The sequence below is a fragment of the Spea bombifrons genome, chromosome 2 (assembly GCF_027358695.1).
Source record: "Spea bombifrons isolate aSpeBom1 chromosome 2, aSpeBom1.2.pri, whole genome shotgun sequence".
Taxonomy (NCBI): domain Eukaryota; kingdom Metazoa; phylum Chordata; class Amphibia; order Anura; family Pelobatidae; genus Spea; species Spea bombifrons.
In genome coordinates this window covers 134,645,374-134,669,232 of record NC_071088.1, presented here as the reverse complement: position 1 = coordinate 134,669,232, position 23,859 = coordinate 134,645,374, and the positions used below count along the sequence as shown (strand labels likewise).

General features: G+C 39.8%; 1 protein-coding gene across 3 annotated transcripts in view; it reads right to left on the bottom strand.

Moving 5' to 3' along the window:
- The window catches only part of DLG2 (discs large MAGUK scaffold protein 2), a 320,377-nt gene that overhangs the window by 68,740 nt on the left and 227,778 nt on the right, over window positions 1–23,859 (bottom strand). The window contains exon 1 of one of the 3 annotated variants that reach the window (XM_053456584.1): window positions 19,217–19,305. The exons of 1 other annotated variant lie outside the window; for it this stretch is intronic. The gene's annotated coding sequence lies outside the window, so the exon portion shown is untranslated. Of the gene's footprint in view, window positions 1–13,629; window positions 14,013–19,216; window positions 19,306–23,859 lie in introns of those variants that run through there. One more of the 3 variants, XM_053456583.1, reaches the window with a different exon arrangement.

The following is a 23,859-nucleotide window of genomic DNA, read 5'->3' as shown; positions in this document are numbered from 1 at the left end:
TATCCTCTGAACTCATCTACCTTAAGGCAAGAGATATGATGGAACGAAACAAACATCACTGCCTTTTTAGATATTCATACAGCCCTGAGAATGACGGGCAAGCAGATTTCCCGCGTATCTGGAAGGTTTGTACATTGAACTGAAAGCAGTTGGTATTAGAGATGAGGGGAGGTTGGGTGGCGCAGGGGATTAAGAAAAATGCAAACCCAAACATGCTATTATTTAATAATTTGTCCAATTGTACAAAAACAAGGAGAGATCCCAACAAAACAAACAAAACCGAAGCAGAGATTGTTTTTCACTCTCATACTCTTTTGTGCTCAGTCACGCACTCGCTCAATGTCTCCGTCTTCTCCGCCAAGCATTTCCGTGTCTTTTTTGCAGCCCCGCTTCTTGTCTTGCTCATTCTTGCTCTTCTGCATTCTTTCTTCTGTCTTCTTTCCTGGTACGCGTCTTTTCACTACCCGCTCCATTCATTTGGATGCTTGTCTTTCCCACGCGCATCCATCTGCATTTTTCTGACCTGGTATACTACTTCTTGTTCTTCTTTCTTGGTCCACTTCTTCCCCATGGGGCGCACAATGGCTCCGTGGAGGCTCCGCCCTTTTGCTGAAGTGCTCCGGGAGGCCAGGCTAAGGGAGAAGATAGTGGGAAGAAGTGGACCAAGAAAGAAGACAGAAGAACAAGAAGAGGAAAGCAGTTGACGGAGAAGATAGGGCAATCTTGAGAGAACACGTGATATAGAGTAAATGAGGGAGAGAATGAATGAGGGTTAGTGTCAACGAATTTTATTTTGGAATCAAAAAATCCCTCCAAACTTGGTCAGAACCAAAAGGACAAGAAATTAAATTTGTTGTCTGAAAACAAATAGATCAACTTATTATAGAACTGTTATCATGCAGCAGAAAGAACAAGAAAATATTATCCTTTTTTACTGTGACTTAAGACAAAACATAGAATTTCACATTTAGCCCATGCAGTCTGCGCATTATTTCTCCTGTAAAGACCTTAAGTGGTCCTTGTTTTTTTCCTACATTTAGGATAGCCACATGCTTTACCGAGACTTTTAAAGTGACTTTTTCCCCTATCGATAGATAGAAATCAGTAAAGAATCTCAAAAAAGGAATTCATTTTTTTTCATTTTATTTACAAAAATAATTTTGTTTTATCATCAAAATGACGGCACTATATAAGAGAGACATCTGAAAAAGAATATCAAAGGAAAGCGCCAAACAGTAGACCAAATTTTAACTCAAATATCAGAGCCTCCTTCATCGTCGTGTAACCCACTGCCAGCACTCACTCCAAAGAAAGTAAAATATGATGGATATATGTATGAACCAAAAATTGGATGCTGGGGTAATATGATTGCTTGCGCTATACTAAAGGTGAAAACACTTCTGACTTTCAATTTACCGGGACCAGTTTACCAAACCGTTCCTGCTAGCAATTCACAAGGCAATAAAACAAAAATGCAAGAAAGAGATGAATCATTTATGCTGTCGTAAAAGCTAACGCAAGCAGTGATCTGTACCGTTCCCAAGGTGAAAAAATATGAAATCTTAAAATGACAACAAAAAAAAAACAGCCTCCCATCCAGCCCCTGGTGTATTTATATAAAAAGAGCAATTACAACAGTTTTTTTTTAAATAAACATCAAAACTTAGAATTTGATGGGGTCTCCAGAATTTTTCTAGGTGAGGTCTGTAAAGCGGCAGAACCACCCCTCTCTTCCCGCTACTAACGCCTCTCGCTATACCCAGCAAACTGCTTGCTTTTTTCCAACACTTTATTGCATTACCGGCTAACTTTTAAGTCCTGAGAAATAAAGATTAAGAAAGTGCTTACTCCACAAGGATTTCCAATGCAGAAAAATACTCTGGGTAATGATATGCAATTGGGTGCTCCTCTTTACGTTCGGATTTGCATTTATAACATGTATAACGCTGTTTTGGGGCATAATGAGAAACTCATAGCATTTGACTAGCAGTCGATCTTTAGCAGATATGTTTAAAAGTTTTAAAGGCAGTGATTTTTTTTTTTGAATAGCCTCCAAACTTTTTCAAACTCCTTGGAAAGGCCAGGTTCCAGCAGGTTTACTGCAGGTAAGTATGATATGACACACTATATATATACATTAAATTGTATAGAACATGCTACAAAATGTATATATATATATAAATATATATATATATATATACTGTATATTTAGTTAGTTATACTTTCCTGAATGGTGCCAATTGTTGAGGCATTCCAATATGGCCGCCCTGGGTGCAATCCACTTCATTGTGCAAAAAGCCCTTTTCCTGAATGACATGAAACTCCTTCTCGTATAGGAATTTGTTTTATACATTTTGTTACGTTAAAGATTTTGTGTTAGTCATTCCATTAATATTTCATCGCTTGCACGATACAGAATCAATACAGCCTTAAGGGAATGGATATTTACTAAACTAATAGAAAACAATATTTATGTGGGATACACTGTCACCGATACCAACTTTAATTGATTTTAAGAAGGTAATGGAATCCTAGACTTGTTATGTGGAGGACCCAAGAAATAAATGTATGAATGACATTATTATTAACATTATGAATAATTATTTGTAGTGTTCCTCTGGTTCAAGGCCTTGGACAGGTATTGATCAGTACTTAGAATGTAAGCTCCATGGGGCAGGGAGCTTCTTTCCTAATGTATTCATATTTATTGTAGCCCAATCGTATAAGACCACCATTCTAGCTAAGAACTTTGTATGAAAGCACAATGAAGTTCAATTACAAGCTCACAGGCTGGGTCCTCATCTCTTGTTGTGTCTGTATATGTAAGTGTCATTGTTGCTATGTATTTGTTAATCACTCCAGGTTTTAATTGCCCATTGCTGCGGAAATAAAAATAATATATAATATATATATGTTCAAATAAAAGTTGGCTGATCCAGCACTAAGTGGGTTAAAGCTCTTGTTTTTACTCATTGGTGTTCTACTTTTCCCATTAAATGCCTTACTTCCAAATATACAAAATCTGCATTTCTTCACGTGTTTTTTGACATATTAAAAGTGTTCTTCCATTTTCTGCTTCTTTTGTTTCACTTAGATTTACTCCTGTTTGTGTATCTTTGTATAATTTTTTACATTTTTTTTAGCAGAGAATCTTATTTTGTTCCATTAGCATGCCTTGCCACGATACACGTATTTCAAGGGTCCTTTTTCCTCCCTGAGTGCATAGTGAGAGGCTTTAATAATTAACTGTATATGTCAAATACTAAAGATTAAAGGCCAAAAACGCCAAGTCTGAATGACCATATTCCTTTAATCTTACATGAAAGGCTCGCATCTTGCACTCTTCATCTTCGGAAGATAAAAATGAACCATATTGTATATGTCGCTCTTGAAGATAAGTTCATTCAGTTTGGTAAGACTAATAATAAGTTGACTTCAAGCACATTAATAAGATTCATTCGTAAAGCCCCTTCAAATGGTGCTTCCTTAATATAACTGGCTTTCCAGGATGAAGAAATGATATCATTGGTGATAGTCAGTGGTGCTCTCCTGGTTTGGCTCGGAGAACTCCGGGAGAAGCGCCACTTCTCCGGTTCTCTGGGTCAACATCGGTATTCTCTGGGTTGAGGGAGCGACATCTAGACACGCCCCACTCTCCGCCCATTTCCCCTTTAAATGGGGTGTTTCCCGCAGGAAACGCCCACTGACATCAGTGGGCAGTCCTGGCCGCATCCCACAAGGGTAGGCTACAGGTAGCCCACAAGTCCCCACGTATGCTAGTGAGCAGTGGCGGAACTACCGGGGTCGCGACTGCAACCGGGCCCTGGAATTCTGCCGGTCAGGGGGGCCCAAGGGGTGCCAAGCGGTTGCTGAAAACGACCGCTCGGCAACTCTTGGGCCCCCCTGACAGACAGAAATCCAGGATGCCTCTGCTCCCCGCCGCTGCTGCCGCCGTCACCGCCGCCGCCTGCCTCAGCGCTGCCCAGCGTGCAGTGTTGGGAGTGTGAGGCGTTTGTCTCGGGTGCCGGCGCTTCACGCTGAGGGCCGGCATATGACGGCATATGCCGGCCCTCAGCAGTGAAGCGCCGGCACCCGAGACAAACGCCTCACGCTCCCAACGCAGGAGTTGACGGTAAGTGACCTACAAAGGGGGGGTAGGGAGGGAGTGGGTAGATCGTAAGAAGGGGGGGGAGAGGGTAGATTGTGAGAAGGGGGGGTAGGGAGGGAGAGGGTAGATTGTGAGAAGGGGGGTAGGGAGGGAGAGGGTAGATTGTGAGAAGGGGGGTAGGGAGGGAGAGGGTAGATTGTGAGAAGGGGGGGTAGGGAGGGAGAGGGTAGATTATGAGAAGGGGGGGTAGGGAGGGAGAGGGTAGATTGTGAGAAGGGGGGGTAGGGAGAGAGAGGGTAGATTGTGAGAAGGGGGGGTAGGGAGGGAGAAGGTAGATTGTGAGAAGGGGGGGTAGGGAGGGAGAGGGTAGATTGTGAGAAGGGGGTAGGGAGGGAGAGGGTAGATTGTGAGAAGGGGGGGTAGGGAGGGAGAGGGTAGATTGTGAGAAGGGGGGGTAGGGAGGGAGAGGGTAGATTGTGAGAAGGGGGGGTGGGAGGGAGAGGGTAGATTGTGAGAAGGGGGGTAGGGAGGGAGAGGGTAGATTGTGAGAAGGGGGTAGGGAGGGAGAGGGTAGATTGTGAGAAAGGGATAGATGGGTTGGTGGTGGGCTGGGGGGGGCCCTTAACAGATTCTCGCACCGGGGCCCTGAGGTTTCTAGTTACGCCCCTGCTAGTGAGTGCACCACCGTGTACACCTCTGGTAAACAGATAAATTGTAAAAAAAACTTGCCAAAGAGTGAGCCACAAGCATGGCACCTATAGGACCACAAACCAGTTGAAGATGCTGTTCCACTAAGACAAAACATTAATTAACTTTCTAGCATGTTAAGCAGTTAGATCTTTGCCAGATCCGTCATTTTATTCACAAAGCCAACATGGAATCTTTTAAGAAGCTTTTTTGGTTTCATAGGAAACAACCTATCACCGCCAGCTTTTGAGTCACATGACAATTATACGTTGGGACAAAAAGTCTGCATGGGTTATTTTCGGGAAGAATTTGGGCATTTATATATACTTAGTGCAATGCAATTCACAAAAGGGTCTCTTTACCAGTCACCCCAACCCTAATCTGAAAAAGTGTACCCCTCCATATAATCCCAAATAAAAAAAATATAACAATTTGGAAATCATTTCAGAAGCTAAAATATATAATCAACACATCAATTTTATCGGAAAATATAATTAAAAGACAAATTCAAAAACTATATTTTGAACAAAGAAACATAAATCTTTTGTTTGTTTTATACCTGAATATAAAGTTCACAGTCTGCGGTTTAAAAGCTCTAGGATGGACCGAAAATGCAAACTAAAAAAGCGTAGGGGAAAAAATGAAATGTTTAGTACCATACTTTCGTCATCATTAGTCATTTACATACAATTACCCAGAAAAAAAATCCCAAGATAATCAAATTTACTTTCTGTCAGTTTAATAAATTAAATATTAGGTTTCTGGGTCTTTCATCCCCCCCCCCACAATAATGCAGTCTGTAATTTCCCCGGGGGCTCAGCTTCAGTGCTAAATATAACCGCATGATGTGAAGGGTTTGTAGTGTTGCCGTTATCTGCATTTTCTAGCGCTAAAGAAGTTCAGAGGAAAAATGTATTTTCTAATTGAATTTAGTGTTTCAGAAAGAAAAAAAATAAAATAAAATGGAAATTTCTAGGCATCCTTCACAATCCTGTACACATTGAATAATACTGAAATGATACATTTGAAAATAGTTACTAATAATGGACCGGAAATGTATTATTAAACTATTTTTTTTAAATTTAATTTTCATTTAAGATATATATTACAAGATGGTAAAAAAAAAAATGCCAGAGGTGTTTTCTATACAATATATGAAATGCGGATTACTGCATTTATGTACAAATTATATGCCTTTAAGGATTTATTCTGAATAAACAATTTGGGTTATTTGGGTTGAAAACCAGTTCGGTAATTTGGCCCAACGCAATATGCATATGGTGCTGATCTTCTTGTGCGATTACAATTGGGTCTGATGACCGTTTTGATAAAATGTAATCTGAGTTGTTTAGAGCTGATCCTTTTCATTTGTCAATTTCTTTACCAATGAAACAGCTTGTCATCTATCTAAAATATAAAGAGTTGAAAAATGGCGGATGGGCACCAAAGGGTATCAGTGGCAAGAAATGTCGGAACACGGAGGAGACACATGTCGGACCATGGAGGAGGCGGGCAGCTTCAGCAACAAGGCTGCAGATTCTAGGTCAGGTTTTTTTTAAAATTTTGCATAGGGTTAGGGTTCCTCGCAGAGTTATTTAATATGCATTCTTCTTAAGTTGGGGTATGAGGGACATTAAAGAAAGGACCCCTGATGCACAGATGATGATGATAATAATAATAATAATAATTATTAATAATAATAATAAAGCACACCCACTGACCTTATAGATCAGCTCACCTAACTAACTCATATGCCACTAAAGACTGAGCTTTGCAGATAGAACTTTAGAGATTCCAGGAAGCCTGGTCGAGTTTAATAAGAACGTCTTTGGAAATCTTTAGGAAATTGCTCGCAGATTTAGCAGCCGAGAATCCGAAGCGTGTTCACCTCTCGATTTAATATTGAACCTGGCAGGTTCTAAGCTGCCAAAGGCAAATTATCAACTCGAGACCACTTGACACTGCGTGTTGGTTTAGTCTCTACACCCTGCGGAGTATCCTAATAAATCATTTGAGAAATTTCTTCTAGAGAACAAGCCCTGTCCAGAAGTAATATACTGACATGAAACAGTAGCAACCATGCTCTGGATATCTAACAGGAACGTATTCTTTCTTATATGAATTTGAGCAAATTTTGGTAAAGATTATACCTTTACTGTCTTACCCAAGTATAATAGATTGCAAGCTTTCATGGCTATCTAGTTCTTCAGACATATTAGCCTTGAAAACTTGCAATCTATATAATACTCCATTTACCCAAGAAGGTTATCATGTTTACTAAATTAGCTCTTTTTCGTTCTACGGCTCGCGCGATATAACACTATAAACACGGGTATAGCGACGGATCGCTGCAAAATGTCGATTGCTCAATTCATTAAAATTGATTTCTGCCCAAAATGAACATTTCCCAAGCTGTTTTAAGTGTCTGCGTTGTCCAGGGTGTTATTACAAAAAGAGTCTATGGAATGGTTTATATAACCGATTGTAAAACAATTGTATCTCTTTATTGTTCTATTGGCTATAATAAAACATCTGGACAAAAAAGGGTTTCCAAATGCTCAAGTCTGACAATATGCCCCTTTTCTGTCATTTAGATCTTGGCTGGAATGAATATTTTGCATCTATATAATCTAGCATTTAGGAGCAAAGGTTTCATTAAAGTTACATGCAGTCCTGCTGTGTTGGGAATATCTGTTCCAGGCAATGTATTTATCACATATGTTGCCGGTTATCTGCGTCTCTTTATAGGAATATTTTTTTTATACACCACATAATGATGTCAAGAAGCTGAAACAACTAGCCTGCAAACTCAAAGCTTTTTACAAATTATAAATGGCATTATTTTTAATCAAATTCTTTTTACACTTATGTGTAACTAACATGCACTAAAAATGATGTTATATAAAAATAATATTATTTTCAGTTTCAGATTGGCAATGGTCAGGAGGCCTTGGCACTTTAAGGTGGTGGCCGCCTGATGCCGTCAGTGCGGCCAAATGATGGATATGCGCTACTTTTATTTGCTCATGTAGAGTGCGGCTACCCGAACTGCTGGTTGAGTTACCCTTTCACAAAACTGTGGGACCCTATTAATCTATCCCCATGCTCAATGGGCTTGAAGGCTGTCTGATCTCCTGAACAGGCCCATTTACACTATAGAGTGTCTTGGGGTTTTTGCCCCTATCTCAGGATTTCAGGGTGAAGGGGCAGATTCTCAGAGTCACAAAGACTGGAGCTGACTCCTTCCTAATCTACACTGTGATAGGACTCCCAATTGGTGCTTTGCTACCAGTATGTTATGGTTGATATCCCTGCTTAAATGCAGATACACTAAGTGTAGGCTTAAATAATGACAAGTTCAGGTTTCCATGACGACCGGTATTACAGCCATTTGGGCAACACATTTGGCAAGTCACTGCGCAGAATCGTCACAATGGGAAATTAAAGGGTTAATACATCTAGAGTCTCAGGGTCAGCTCATTTAGAACGTTCCCGGGTATGCTTACTTGCCACCTTTCTCTATCAAGCCCCAATTCTTGTTTGATTATTGTATTTTCAATTAAAAATGGCCAATATTTTTCATGAAAGTTCGGTTGTGTCTTCCAGCACCACTTATTTCTTCAAAATCGAAAGGCCTTACACTAAGAACGATTTCCTAATTTCGTAACAGCGTTTACTCCCCACTGCGGCAGAGAAGCCCGGAGAGGAGAAAAAGCGGAAAAAAAGGCGATGAGATTGCACTGAGATTATCACTGCTCCGAGATCACATGGGGAGTTTTGAGATTAAGACCATTACAGCATTAGCAGATATTTGCTAATTATTGTGTTATTCTTTGGCGCCCATATTAATTAACACTGTTATATAAAGCTATATTAGCACCCAGATTTATCCTTATGATCCGTTGACCCTATAACCGTACACGCTAACACATTAGACTCCTCACGTGTGATTTCAGGATCATCTCTAAATTTCTTGTTATCCTGCTTAGGTTTAGATTTTAAAATATTCCGTTTTACCATTTTATGTACGTAGTATGTGTTCATTGGCAGAGAATTTGCCCCTTTGGTCCTTTGATATGATAGCTGAGGGGGCGAATTTCTGCGGGGTCTAACAGATATTATTATTATTTATTGTTTTATATTATGCAGAATCCCTCAACACGCATCTGCCCCTTTGCCCCAGCTATGTTCTGTGCAGGTGGGAGCACTTTCCTGCCACTGATTGGCGGCTTTAAGCAGCCAATCAATGGTGGGAATCATCCAACAGAGCATGTTAGTGCTCATAATGTACTTTAACATGCATTCTTCTTTAGTGGGGCTGTTAGGGACAGTAAATGACCCCTTTAAGCTCCACCCACTCCTAAGGCAGTTCCGCCCATTCCCCGCCCCTTTTCTTATCTTCCTCCGGGGAGGTATAATTTGCGTTAATAATATAAGTTCCCATGTATCTGGTTTTATAAACATATCCTTGGCGTAATTAGTTCGATTCAGTCTACTGTGTATCCATTTTTTGGTTATGGAGGATTACAGTTTGTTGAACAGAGATGTGGCAGGGATACAGAGGCCGTTACAGACAGAAACGGTTACACGCTGTAATGATAGTGCCCACGGCGGAGCCTTCCCAACATAATTATGTAAATCCTTAACATGAGGCAAAAGCTGAGCTCCTGGACACATTTTAACCCCATAATGACAACGTGCGACTTCATCTACACAGTCTGAAGGAAAGACCATATAGCAAAGTTGGAAGGGGCTAATTTCCCAATGTGTGTAAATAATCATAGCCAGGACCAGACTGGAGGGGGTCGGACGGCCCTGGCACTTTAAGCTTGGCAGCCGCCTGATGACATCGGCTGGATACGCACGGCTGCAAACTCTGTTTTCTGCTCACGTAGCTGCAGGGGCAGATTGGGTGTGTAACGGGGGGTTTTTCACAGTGTCCCGCCAGGCATTTGCCGCTGTGTCAGATGGCCAGTCCGGGTCTGGTCATAGTTATTGTAGTCATATGTTTCTAGGATTATCGTAAGCAGTCGCCTGTCCTACATTTTCTGGGCAGCATCCATTAAGAATTTAGTTTGACGCCAGGGACAGTTTAGTAACTAGTAAGGGACACAGGTAGACATATAATGGCTGAATTACATTACTTTACATCTCATTGTGTCCCGTGACACTAAATGGCTTAATATTGTAAGACACGGTCGATATTAGAAACAATTCGCCATCAGGACGCTTGGGCATGTATTTCTGTGCCGTTGGGTAGAAGGGGCTGGGGCTTAATGGTAGTTTCGTCGAATCGTACCCCAGATCCTCCTTTTTTGACGAATCTTCCTTTTAACACACACTTCCTGCTTGCTGTCCAATCATTTTAACTTATAGTGATGCCACCGGCTCTTCTGAACTAAAGACTTTTATTACTAAAAGCTATCATATGCATTTGAATGTACAATATAGCTGCGTCCCTTTTAAATTAACACTTTTTCTCCCTTAAAAATGCATTTAGGGATTCAGCAGAATCCTCACCCTCCGATACATTTGCTCCCTTCCCCCATCCTCCCTAGCTCCTTCGCTTGCTTTCCAGTGGGCGCACATGTGCTGCTTTTCTACCACCCAGTCCAAGTTGCTTACCTTATATCTGGGTTTAGAGGGATCTATCGTGTCCTCGAGCTAACACAATCTTTAGAAATGTGTGGTTCTGTTTTCATGGGATGACACTGAACAGTATCCTCAGCTGTTGTTAAATTCAGATTTAACAATTGCATTATTTTTAAAAAAGGGACCTCTGAGGTGCCTCAGCACTTGGTGTTATGAAAACGCATGTGCAATAAAAGGTCCAACCCCAGTTCTCAATAATGTGATCTCGAGTCTTCTCGTATGTTAGCGATCGTCAAATACAACTTTTGTGATATTTTAAGCCAATACTGGCATTCACACGCTATCTTAAATAGCAGAGGCCGGTGGATAAACCATCATGTTTTAAATTATCCAATACACAGCACATCACAGCTATGCCAAGGAGGCATCTGAGCAAGTATTGTTAATAGACCTGAATAAATCAGTGAGTGGCCCTTAATAGACAGGATGACAATTCTTACATATCAAAAATGTCTTTGTAAGCAACATTTGTGGTATAAACTTTTACTTGAGGGTATCGAGCGACCCAGAGTGAGAGTATGAAGAATTTTCCACCTTGACTGCCTTTTTAGCTGTAGCGCTAGTAAAACTGACGTACAATTGTCCCGGACTTAATATGGGACGGGACAAACGTATTCCAACGTTACTTGACATTTGCAACAAAGGGTTAATCTCTGTATAATTCAAGTAAATCTAAGGCTTTAAAAGATAAATGGGTGTTTTGCTGTTAATTTATCTTTTAAAAAGTCATTACTAAGCTCTTCTGTTTGAAAACAATGCGATGACATGCTGTGTTACTCACTTAGTTACCCAAGTCTGTCTTATTATAGAGATGAGAAATCCTTTAGTGCCATTAAACTAGTTTTTTCTAGGAGACACAGAAAGGCCTATAAATTTCAAACTTTGATTTACGCCCAATTTAGTGGACTTGCATGGCTAGCACATATACCTGAACAAAGGATATCCTAAGTAATTGCTAAACTAGCATGCAAGCTAACATGGGAAGTGATGATCTGTGACATCACAAACAAAAGCTACCGGCAAGGGGTCTTATATAATAACTAATGGCTCACCACTGGTAGTTCCCATTCTAACCCCAACTACCTACATGTGAGTAAAAGGATGTATAGGTTATCTCCACTCCAGCGTCCCCTCTCGTTGTTCATCTCTGCACTAACACAGATAACTCCCATGATGTCATAACGTACACAACAACACAACTTTCCAACAGTAATCTTAGGGATATTACTTACAATATTATTTACAGCTAAATGTCAAGAAAAAAATGCCCTATGTATAAACTTTAATAACACAAGAAAAAATTGAAAGTATTACTATGTTTTATAAAACCAGCTGATAATTGTATGTAGGGTAAATCCCTCAGGAATACCCAATACCCAAATCTAAATATCTTGGAATATTTGTTAAATGCTGAAGCATGTTTTTTTTTTTTTTAAATTAAATAAATAAAAACAACCAATGAATCATTGAAACATGAAAAGATTGTTTATCAAAACCCCCCGTGTTGGATTAAATAGGTTGCGGTGAAATTACACTTTTTTTTGTATGAGAACCAGAAAACATCTGTAAGTAGTGACCTTAAGTGCTTTACTTTACCGAAAATTGAAAAATTACAACAGACACTGTCTTACAAATCACTAAATATAAGTACATCTGATCAGAAATATTGACTTTATCCACTCTGCAATCAACCCTTTCAATGCCATTACTGGTTACCGGTTAGCCCTCTGGCACTGAAAGGGTTTAACATTGCGAACTTGCATTTATGCGTGAATAGACAGATAATTATATTTTATTCAAAGACGGGGCATTTTTTTAACACATGCTATTTCAACATTCGGATAGGGAATAGGTGGGTGATGCTGTTCTTGGTGTTTCAAGGGTTAATTATTTTTTTTTCTGTAGTTCTGTGTCTAACGTGCTACAAAAAAAAAAAAAATCGGTTTTCACTAGATTATCGCACGTGCATATTTCCAGCGCAATCTGCCAGTGACATCTGCATTCATTACTGCAAATTACAGAGAATCTTAATCAGGCTACTTTTCAACGTAAACTAAATAATCATAATATTTTGCTTTGCATTCCTTCTCGTAATGCGTCCTCATCAATAAATAAGCAAAATTAACTAGAAAAATAAATGTCTCTATTAGTCTATGTCAAAGAGTCAAAGGTATGTTCAGAGACACACATATATATATATATATATATATATATATATAATATATATTTATATATATTTATTTATATATACATATACATATTTGTGTATGTGTGTATATATATCTATATATATTATATTTTTATATATATATATATATATATTTAAATATTTATATATATATATATATATATATAAGTATATATATATATATAAATATATAAGTATATATATAAATATATATAAATATTTATATATATGTATAAAAATATAATATATATAGATATATATACACATACACAAATATGTATATGTATATATAAATAAATATATTTAAATATTTAAATATATATTATATATATATATATATATACATACACACACATATATATATATATTTAAAACCATTTCAATTCATCATTGTATCCATGGAGAACTAATTCCACTCCTCCGGTTCTAACAAAGCAGATGTGTCTTTCCTTCTGAATGTGGTGATAAAATATTTACCGTTTAAGTGCCACGATGCACTGTATAGCAAAGAGCTGTTGAATACTGCGGCACTTCAAAGGTTACATTAGATGTAGACTATTAATGAAATGGTTAATTTTATCTTGCAACGAGAAGTAGCACATTCTGAGACTGACTTTTTTGGGTTAAACCCTTTAGGTACCAAGGGGGTTAGTCCCACTGCTCTTCTTGCAGGCACCCAATAGGTTATACTGACACTAGCATAATGTATCTTATACTTTTTTTATTATTTAAACTAAAAAAGTCTCAGAATGCACTGCTTCTCGTTGCCATGCTTGACGTTAACATTTCTTCATAATAGAACGTAACCTTTGAAGCGCCGCGGCAGTAAGCAGCCCATTGTCATGCAGAGTATCAGCAATTAAATCATTTTTTAACCTCTTTTTGGGGGTTAAAAGTGTGCATCGTAGACAATTCCTGATCGTTTAGACTACACTGCCCGATTTTCTGAGGCTTTACAATCATTAAAACAAAAAAGGTTGATCCGGCCACTCACCCCACACTGAATGTCTTTCCCGAAGAAGATGCTCCAAGTGAACAAAGCCTTGTACGGGGCTTATTGTAACCTGCTGTGCTCATTCGCTTCCTTCGCCTTCATCACTAATCCAAGAAGCAACATTCACTCGCTGAAACTGCTGAATTATACACTGAAATCTCCCAGGGTCCTGTATTCTACATCACAGGGGGGTGGCGATGCTGTGTGCACAGCGTACACACTCACACGGGAACGCTTCGGAGATGCCTTCTCTTATAACTCTCCAGCCTCCCGATAAACACATCACTGCTGGAAACGCTGACAGTAATTGGTGTTCATGATGTACAAGCGCAAGCCAATGGAATGGACGTTACCCCCACCGCCCGCACCACGCTACAGTAGATGTGTCGCCCGCAGCACCTTCTTAAGGTGGAACTGCTCGGCAGCGCTACGGATTCCATCAATCCATCCGTAACAATCCACGAGAAGCTTTGGGAATAATCTGTATTTATGTAGCGTCTTCCTCGCTGTAACTCGCCGAAGCAACCATGAACTCTATGTGATGTGATTTATTCGGGAAAATAAAAGTCCTGGTTTTCTCGAATAAAAAAAGAGTTTCTATTCCTATATTCCCTCCCTGTGATCCATTTTTTAAAAAGTGACGCTACTCATTGTTGGCCCCTAGATTAAATCTAACCATGCGCGTCTCATCTATTCTCTCTTTCTCGACATAAAAAAGTGACCTTCCAAAATGACCAATTTATTTATTAAAAGAGTAACCAGATTTGGTCAGAACGAATAAGTTAATACTGAGAAGGAATAGCGAGTGAATGAGACGCGTAGGTCACAGTATAGCGCAACTGAATCTCTTATGATCTCAGGACATCAGTGAAGGAAATGAACTGTCTCTGCTACATTGTTGTCTGGTTTAATAACAGCAGAAGACAGACAGGACTTTGGTTGAGGGGTATATTGTGCGGCTGTGGGCTACATGGCAGCCTATAGTTTAGGGATATGGTGCAGGTCTAGTTTAGAGTTACATGGCAGTTTAGGGTTACATGGCAGGTTATAGTTTGGAGTTACGTGGCAGGTTATAGTTTGGAGTTACGTGGCAGGTTATAGTTTGGAGTTACGTGGCAGGTTATAGTTTGGGGTTACAAGGCAGGTTATATTTTGGGGTTACATGGCAGGTTATAGCTTAGGGTGACGTGGCAGGCTATAGTTTAGGGTTACGTGGCAGGTTACTGTTTGGGGTTACATGGCAGGCTATAGTTTAGGGTTACGTGGCAGGCTATAGTTTAGGGTTACGTGGCAGGTTACTGTTTGGGGTTACATGGCAGGTTATAGCTTAGGGTGACGTGGCAGGCTATAGTTTAGGGTTACGTGGCAGGTTACTGTTTGGGGTTACATGGCAGGTTATATTTTGGGGTTGCATGGCAGGTTATAGCTTAGGGTGACGTGGCAGGCTATAGTTTAGGGCTATGGAGTAGGCTGTAGTTAAAGGTTATGTGGCTTGCTATAGTTTAGGGCTAAGTGACAGGCTATAGTTTGGTTTCACTTCGCCATGCTTTTGTTCAGGGCTACAGGCACTGGTGGCTTCTGGCCTAGGCCGACAAGGCCTAGGTTGGCAGGTTCAGGGCAGCGGCAGTACCTCTACTGCATGACAGGGAGTGGGTCACCAGGGTCCCTGTAATGCCACAGATCTCCGTGTTGTGCATAGTTTCCTTCTGCACCGCACTTCCATTAAAAGTGGAACGCCGAGATATGGTGGTGGGATCAACAGGTGGTGGTGGTGTTATAAATCTAAAGATAGACCACATAGTGCACTGAATATTGTGCAACACCATGCCTCCTTGCAGTCCCAGTTTTCCCAGGACAGTCCCAATTTTCAGCAACTGTGCTGCTGTCCTTGGTAAATGCCCCACCGGAGTGGGTGAGGATCATGGGATGGGTGGGAAGATCTTCTGGATGGTTGGGAAGATCTTCTGGAGACATGCACCAAAAGACACACACATTTCTCACTTGCTCCTTGAACAACCCGGGGAACCTGTCTTAAGGTCTCTTCAAGCAACCTGTCAGTCACCGAGGGCCATCGAGGGGTTGTTTAACCCCCGAGAAATGTATCGGAAAAGCAAAAGAGTTCATATAAAGAAATACCAAACATGCTTGTGAGAGCTGGCAATGATTGATGCCTCGAGAACAAAAACAATTTGCAATGCCTTGAAAAGCAGAGCTGGCAAATATTGTGTTAAATCGTCTGCTTAAATATCTACCTACAGCATAAGAACAAAACCGTAGTATAAAGGCTAGCTGCAGATGGCAACGGAATATTAAGCCGTCATTTCTCCAGCCCAGGATTAAGCTATATAAACTGTATTTACTGACACAGCCTGAAACTCATTAGAACGCTGGAGAGCGATTGCACAAAAAAAAAACCTTCTGTAATTGGACGCCTTATGTTTTGTTTGCTTTGCTGCGGAAACGTTTTCATCGCAGCAATAATGCTTAATCGATTGTTACATTAAGCAGACCATATATTGTAATCAAGAATTAGAGGTTAGCATTTTGGACATAGGGAATGGTCTGGGGTTTTTTTTTAAAGGCATGCTCCAGCCCTATTTTTATGTTAAATGCATTTTAAAGACCATTTTGAATCCCGAAGCATTTTACTGCACGCAAATTGCTGCCGGCATTCTTAAGTAAATTTGCTTTTGACATTGAGTCCGCTATCTTATTTAACTCCGCCCCCAGCTGTCTTAACGGGAGCAGGAAGCATTTGTATGTACACGTCTTGCGCATTCTAGCCAATGACAGCTGGAATTGCAGTAAGAGCCAATCACATATCTGTTATCTGCACCAGGAGGGGGCCCCGGCACCTTAAGGCAGACCGCCACCAATGACGGCTGTTCACGAGAGGCCGTGCGCTACACTTTTATTGCTCACACCGTGTGTGGCCAGACATATCTAGCCAGATGGCCAGTGTGGGCCTGATCTGGACACTGCAAAACATCTAATTATATTAGGCTCTGATGAAAATGTATGTTAGTAAAGGAGAAAATCTGCCCGTTTCCAGCACACAGCAAGGGTCTTCTAGGGTAATTACCATACCTGGGAAGCAGGTTTGCCGGGGGAAGCACCGCTTTTCTGGGTCTCCGGGAACGCTCTTGACATCAGCGGGACCTCCCACCGACGTCAGCGGGACCACCCACTGACGTCAGGTAGACCTCCCACCGCAAGGGAAGTCTCTGGGTAGCTGGAGACCAGACGTTCCCAGGTATGGTAATTACACAGTCCACAAATCTTCAAAATACTGTAGGTTTATTTTGGCCATTTCACAGTTCTGAACAACCCAGCAACGTTATAAACAGAGGGGTTTCCAAATGGTTCCAATGAAAAGAAACAAAACTGAGTACGGACTAAACATGCAGTAGATCCTTCTCTACCAAACTGACAATTCGGAAAGTTTTAACCAACCTGCTACACACTTCTGCTCAAGCTCCATACTAACCTTCAGCTCTGATGTCTGCTAGTTAAAGTCTCTGCTAGGAGAGGGTAAAAGGGGTACCACAGGCTATGGAGGATTCAGAGGAGGATTCCAAAAAACCTTCCATTTACAACCATCCCATAAACTCTGTCACAATATGAACATTATATGTGTATCCGTGTGTATATGTATGTGCCGGGGGGGGGGACAGAATAGAAGTTAAAAAGATGATGAAAAGTAAAGTGCGATAAAGTTTGTCGAATACAAAGTATCATCCTTGACTAAAGACTCTATTTCAGTCTTGGGCTAATAGGGAAATATCATTTTTTCTTATGGGATCAGTTAATAGAGGCCATTCCAAAAAGTATATGTGGTTTGGAAACTATTCGTTTTTAAACTCTTTTCCACCAATGGAAAAGAATAGAAAAGCTGAGAGTATATTGTTCTGCGTGCAACCGCGAGAGATACAATAAAAAGGATTTGGAATTAGAAGAGATCGGAAATCTTGCAGTAACAATAAGGTGGCAACAGTGACAAATAACACAAAGCAAGACTATGTATTTGCCGGTGGCAGAAAAGTCAAAAAGACCATAAATTCACCCGAAAGAGAGCAGGAAAGGCTAACAGGGAAAGGTACAGATGCTTTTGTCATTGTATCCGGCACTGGGCTCTTCAGGGTCAATAGAAAATGAAACAGTCATAATGACCTTCATCGGTTCGGATCCGCCAACATGTACTCTCCGAAAACGATCTTCACCGCCAGACACTTCAATGAACCAAAGGAAATTATAGGTCATAAGCAATTAAGAAGTAAAAGGTGTGGAAATACTATTTCCTACTGATAAAAGAAAGTTGTGTTTCTGACCAACGGTGATCTCGTGTGGCTGGTGGAGGTTTATAGACAGAATTATACTTTTCGTAGTATCGAGTTTTCTGAAACTTCTTGCAATGAAGCAGTACACTTCTTCTCAATATAATAATCGCTGTTCTGTGTTCAACAATGGTGCTCACTGCAACCCTGCTTTTTTGGTCATCTTAGAGGAAGCATTGGACCCATTTTTGTACAGACAACTGGCAAAAAGAATGGCTGCTGGGTAAAAAAAAATGTAAGTAGATCAAAAATAGCCAATATCTTGAAACTACACAATAATGTTAAATGTTTTGTAGGTGACTTTCTAGTTTTTTTTTTACAATTTGATGTTCAGTCCAGCAGACACCATAGATTAATATATTTCAATAAAATCAGCGAAATGTACAAAGAAGTAGAGGCCGTCCTCTGAGACTGGAAGAGCGAAGAATTCATGGACAACAAAGGAAGGGATTCTTTACAGTAAGGACAATAAATGTATTGCCAAGAGAGGTGGTTCTATCAAATACAACATATGCCTTCAAAAAGGGTCTGGATATATTTTTTTTTTAAGAAAAAGGAGAACATTTTGGGCTATAAATAATAGAATTAACGTACATATTTTAGAGCTTGATTCAAGGAGAAATGTTATTGCCTTTTAACGTTAAGAAGGATTGTTCTCCCCCTAAGTGGCAAAAAAAATCAAGTACTTTAAGGATTTCAACCTAAATTACTACGTTAGTATGTAACAGGTTTCAAAAGTGTGAATTAAATGTTATTAGCAGAAACGAGAGTACAAATTGTTTCTGTAGATATCTTAACATTAAGAACATTTTATGCTCGCTTGATTACGGTGAAATTTATGCGTGATGACAGGGCCACTTTATAAGAAGGCAACCTATGATAATCCAACACCTGTTGCCGCTGATCCCTGATTCCTATAGGAAAAGTGGTCGTTGACTTTAAAGGATAATAACTGTGAATTTACTAATCGACAGAAGAAGAAAAAAAACCTAAACACAGAAAAAAATTAAAAAATAAAAATAAAATAAATATATATATATATATATATAAAAAAACCTAAACAAAAAAAAAAATAATAATAATAAAAAAAATAAATATATATATATATATATTTTTTTTTATATATTTTTTTTTTAATTTATTTTTTTTGTTTAGATTTATATATATATATATATATATATATATATATATATATATATATATATATATATATATATATATATATATATATATATATAGATAGATAGATATACCGTATATGCTGTATAGTGAAGAATTAGACCGGTCTTTGCTATGCAGTCAGAGAAGAAGTCAGTTATGAGTGATTCAGATGCCAGCCTTTCAAATACATGTATTATTTTCAGTTATTTAAAGGCTACCCATCACATTACATTTACTTACAGAGCGTCAGCATCTTCCTCTATGACATGGTGGCACTGAAGGAGAAGAAGGCTTCGCTCTTGCTAGCTTACAAGCTATTAGGAGGTTGAAGGACAATGAGAGGAAAGGAGATAAACGGCTTCTTTGAGAATGATCTGATGGTAGGGAGACGTGGAAATCTTGAAGGTGGGGAGGATGGATGGTTTCTGCGGGATCTAATGGTGTAAGGAGGAGAGGCTGCATGCTTCTCTGAATTGAATTTTTAAAGATTGTTTAAAGGGGACAGTCTGATAGAACGAGGAACGGAATAGCCTAACAAAAAAAGTTTTTAACTTCCAGTCCAGCCCTGCAAATGAACTATAAACAGGGTTGTCACATTTTTAAATAGTGACCAGAAGCAAATAAAGTGTAGAAAAAAGAAAAAGAAAAAAGAAAAACAAAACACATCATAAAGAAAATGTGAAAATTGAACATAACTACCTGCATGTTTAATTAGTAGATCAAAGGAAACTTCTCACTGACTACAGCAGAAGCTCATTACAACCACTAGCGTTAGAGCTTTATGATTTATGCTGATATTCATTTAATATATTTGTTTCTCTTTGCAGCTAATAATAATAATATGGATCAAAGAATACTTTTAAAGGGACAGTAACTGGATCTAAAACTGTTGATCTCCCATGACCAATAGTTATGAAAAATGATCCCTTTGCATAAATGAACTTCTTAAGGACTAAGACTTTCTTCAACAATTATTTCCCTCTTTCTCATTTTGATTAAAAAATAATAATCTGAATTATCCACATACCAAAAATAAATGTGTTAAGTTGCACTGATTTTAAAACCACCATATATTTATGTATTTATTTTAAATTTAACACTTTAAGTGTTTAACCCCTACCTAACCATTAACCTAATTCCCTACTAACTAACCCCCCACCACACTAACTACCAAGTAAATATTAAAAATACATGTATAAATGCTATATTAACCCCTTAGAGTCACCGTCAGAATGAAATGGAGGGACAGGGAGCAGAGACCAAGGAAGAGCTTACAAGCACATGTGGCTGATTTAACCCATGACGTATCAAGTACGCCATTGGTCCTTCAGGCACATTTTTTTATTATGTACCTGGTACGTCATTGGTCACAAAGGTGTTAATATAATACTCCTTAATTTAGCTCTGGGAGTATATTTGCATTGTGGTTTAGATTTGTTCTTTTATATTATGCTGATCAGATATCATTGTTTTCTGGGCACATGATTAAGCTTTCTGTCCCCAGAATTATTCTAATTCTAATTATTCTAATTTGCTTGTTGATTTATAAAGTGCTATCATATTCCACAGTGTTGTACAATGGGCAAATACGACATAAAAAGGAGTCCATCATTTAAAGATCTGGACTCATATAAGGTGATAGGGGCACTGCTCACATGAGCTTACAATCTATTGTCCCCGGGACCATATTTACAGCTACCGGTAAAGTACATTTCAAAAGTAACTAAATATTTTGCTTCCAATCACACAAAAAGTATGTTTAATAGCTTACGAGCTTACAATCTAGCGGGAGGTCCAATGTCCCCCTTAAATTCATGTGACATGGTATCCATAGCGATGGAGCTTTTTAGACAAATGACATATTCAAGTAGGGTTAAACTTCCTTGATTTAAGATTTAATGTGGGCAGAGGGTGGCGCAAACTTGTGCTTCATGCACGTATCCACGTTCTGGCTCGGTGGACTAGGAGACAATGTTGGGGACAATGCTTAAGCTCCTTAAATAATTGAATAAAATGCCCCAACATCTTGATTAAAAGAAAAATCTGGTCCTCTTATTTTATATTTTTCTATGAGATTAGACATTCATTATCGTTCGGTAGGTTTAGTCCAGGAGGGTAATAACAGTGGAGAATTAGCACTGCCGACCTAAGCGAGTCTCATTCTGTGCAGAACATTGTTTTGTTTCCGTGGTAACCAGGAAAATAATATAGTGCGGGACTCTTCCTGATCAATGTAAGGAAAATACAGGAAATTAAATGGAGCTATGGCTGACAAAACACCCGCAGGAGACCAGGAAGAGAAAAGATGGCTTTCCAGACACAGAGAATAGCTTTTAATATATTTTCTCTGTCGCTTTAGTGATGCACTAAGTGTTGTCTAGGGGCACCATTTTTCTTCAGCTAATGGCCAGGAAATGGAGACAGATGCCAAATTACTGGAAAAAATATCGTACCAATAATAATGTTGGACTAGGATTGTTGGAGGTCCCATGATACCTTTTAGTGGCCTTCTGTTGAAATGTTGGCTAGCTAGCAACACTAGTCCTATAAAACAGAGCTGTGGCATGACATGCTTCTGGGCCCGTATTGTGGTGCAACTATTACCAGGCCATAAATCTTAGGTAGTAAAGCTGTTTTTTTTTATTTGTTTGGGGTCACTGAGCTGTTTTCATTGAAAACAAGGACATTTCTGGCTGTAACATAATTGCAAAATGGATTTCTAACGATCAATTAGCCTTTTAACGTTAAATGTGGTATGAGCGAACACAACGTGCCATTGGAACACAGGAGTGATGGGAGTGATAAAGGGCCGTTGGAACACAGGAGCAATGGGAGTGAGAAAGGGCCATTGGAACACAGGAGTGATGGGCGTGATAAAGGGCCATTAGAACACAGGAGTGATGGGAGTGAGAAAGGGCCATTGGAACACAGGAGTGATGGGAGTGAGAAAGGGCCACTGGAACACAGGAGTGATGGGAGTGATAAAAGGCCATTGGAACACAGGAGTTTTGGGCGTGATAAAGGGCAATTGGAATACAGGAGTAATGGGAGTGATAAAGGGCCATTGGAACACAGGAGTGATGGGAGTGATAAAGGGCCATTGGAACACAGGAGTGATGGGAGTGATAAAGGGCCATTGGAACACAGGAGTTTTGGGCGTGATAAAGGGCCATTGGAATACAGGAGTGATGGGAGTGATAAAGAACCACTGGAACACAGGAGTTTTGGGCGTGATAAAGGGCCATTGGAGCACAGGAGTGATGGGAGTGATAAAGGGACATTGGAACACAGGAGTGATGGGAGTGATAAATGGCCTCTGTATGCTCATGAAGATATTCCATTAAAATTCAAAAACAAGGAAATTTCTAAGTGACCCCAAACTATAGTGTTTATATAAAACTCTTGGGAGTTCAGTAATTGCTGCTTTGTCACTGACTCATCTGCAGTTCTAATGGAGTGACCAGCAGATGGCGAACTGCAAAGCACATGGCAGAGGTTATAAAAGGAGCCATTGGGAGTTTTGGGGGGAAGTTTTGTTTCAGTGGTTGAGGCCTGTGTGATGGAGGCCTGTGTGATGGAGGCCTGTGTGATGGAGGCCTGTGTGATGGAGGCCTGTGTGATGGAGGCCTGTGTGATGGAGGCCTGTGTGATGGAGGCCTGTGTGATGGAGGCCTGTCCATCAAGGTGTGCAGTGAGGTGTAGGAGAGTCTGGAAGGTGGAACTCTGCAGACAGCTGAAACAGGACAAGATACCTAACCCTTCTGGCTGAGACTGCTGTGAGCAGTGAGGAAGGCCCAGCAGTAGCTGAAGGAGCCGGCACCTGGCAGGCTGATATGGTTGCAGACTGGTGGGGCGGTAAGCTTGAGATCTTTCCCCTGTCACACAACAGGGCAATTTGAGCTTTATTCCACACATAGCAGATCAGTTTACGCTGGCTTACATTAATGGCGGATGGGGTGGAATAACCAAAGCCTGTGTGGATTTTATGGGCCCCAACTATGGCCCCCAACTGAAAATACCAGACTGCCGCTAGGGTGGGTTGCAGAATTTTCTTGCGGGTAGGTGAAGTTGCTTTTGTTATATGTTACTTTATTCAGAATTGTTTACCTGCATTGCATCAATTTTCACTGCTGTATATGATGGCACAGCTTTGTGTTATTGCGCAATACACAATCCTATTTAAGTTAGCCTTGTGTCTGGTTGTGTGTGTCTATATGAAGAGACATATACACACACACACACACACACACACACGGATATGTATAAAAACCCAAAGAATACTGGGTACAAAATATTGTTAAATATGAGCCCACTTATAGCCCATGACAAAGTTTCTAGTGATGTTGAGGACCAAATCTTTAATACTTATGATCCGTATAAAAACAATGACTCGTCAGGACAACAACATAATTATTTCATTGGATTATGAGATTAGATTAGTAATACAAAAAGATAAACTGTTCTAGATTCTAATCAACGTCTGGAATATGTTACTTGCACCGATAATGTCAAGCACTGTTCAGGTTCTATTTTAACTCTTAATGGAGCTGCATTGTGTCCAACAACCTGGCTTCTCATTCTCCATGTCAGATGCTAACGTAAGTGAATGGGATATAGTCATGGCGTCCATGCCAACATGGTTGCCATAGCCCAGGTTGCCATGGTCTGCCATGATCTATGTATAAGCACGATGGTATCGCCAAAAAGCACAATACATTTAGCGAGAATGGTGCCA